Here is a 1,505-nt window from a genome sequence, read left to right on the forward strand (position 1 = left end):
TATTCACTTAAAAGTCAGCTCAGAAAAAATTCACTACAACACATCACTACCTAAAGTACATGAGTGGAAAAAAAATCTACTTTTAGAAATGATTCAATTAAAAAACAAACAAATGGTCACCTACAGGAGTAGAGGAAAGAAACCTCTAGTTACAAGTTTCACATCAGCAGTGCACTACCATTCACATTGTTTAGCAGCATTTTGTGTGAGTGTACTACTAACATTTACTTTGTGAATTAGCTAGTATGCAACATATAAGTGTGTGAGAATGTTGTGTTTAAATGATACATGTCACTAGAACAGTGTATCTGCAGAAATGAGTTTCATTTATTGATAGGATATCATTGTCTGGTATTTTACTATTCATTTATTTTTAACACCTCTTGAACATCTTTTACATTCTTCACAGAATAAATGACATAGGCTTAAAATGTGCTAAGCAGGGAAAGTATTCAGCAATGTGTAAGTCTGAGGTGCTCCTTTGCACACAGAGAAAACAACCTTATACCTGTACAGGTGAAAATACTTAGCATTATAATAAACATACAAATGTGTGTGTATGCAAACAGGTAAGTACAACTCCAGCTAGAGTAGATCTTGTGTCACTGATACAAACACATGTTGGAAATTTAATGCTCATTCCAAACAAAGTCAGAATATGTAATAGCTGGTACCTACCTTTCATAGCTTTTATTTACTAGTTTTATGTATATCGAAACTTCTTTCGAATCCTTGTGTGGGTGAAAACCTCGTTCTAGGATATCTGAGCAAATAATAACCTGGGTGTGGAGTGCATGTGATGATACGTGATCCTTCATAAAGCAGTACCCACGTACCTCTTCCTCCCCCCCCCCCCCTCCCTTTTCTTTTTTATTTTTTTTATTTTTTTTTTTATTTTTTTTATTTTTATTTTTATTTTTTTAATTTTTTTAATGTGTGCAGATTTCCAGTGAGTTCTGAGTAAAATATATTTTCCTACTTCATAATTTTGGGTATTACTAATATTTTTGGCATACTGTGATTACTGTGATTTTTTAAGCTGTGCTTAATGAATGAGTGCAGTTAACACAGATCTTGCCTTTTCTTCATAGGATTCTGCTTGTCTTGGACATTACAGAAGAGCGTCTACCCACTCGTTGTTTTCTTGGACATACAACTTCAAGTCCGCAGTAGTATATTGTGTGTTATAAATAGGTACATGGTTCACAACCTGCTCAAACAAATCTGGGTACTGCACCCATTAAGTGTGTTGCTCATGTGCGTATGAACCTGTTCAATTGGCCGAACATGCATTTGCAAGGATTTGCTCGTGGGGTAAAAAATGATATTTAAATTATTTGTATGCTATTATCTGCAAGAATTATCTCCATTTATAGTAAGATGCATTGCCTGTTAGAAGTAACTTGGATTTTCCTATTGTGGAAATGTAACCGTTTGAAATTCCTTAACAAATTGCTTCAGCCATAATGGACTAGCAGCATACAGCTTTACAAAATTGTAAAAAG

Source organism: Schistocerca piceifrons, chromosome 1 (assembly GCF_021461385.2).
Source record: "Schistocerca piceifrons isolate TAMUIC-IGC-003096 chromosome 1, iqSchPice1.1, whole genome shotgun sequence".
Classification (NCBI taxonomy): domain Eukaryota; kingdom Metazoa; phylum Arthropoda; class Insecta; order Orthoptera; family Acrididae; genus Schistocerca; species Schistocerca piceifrons.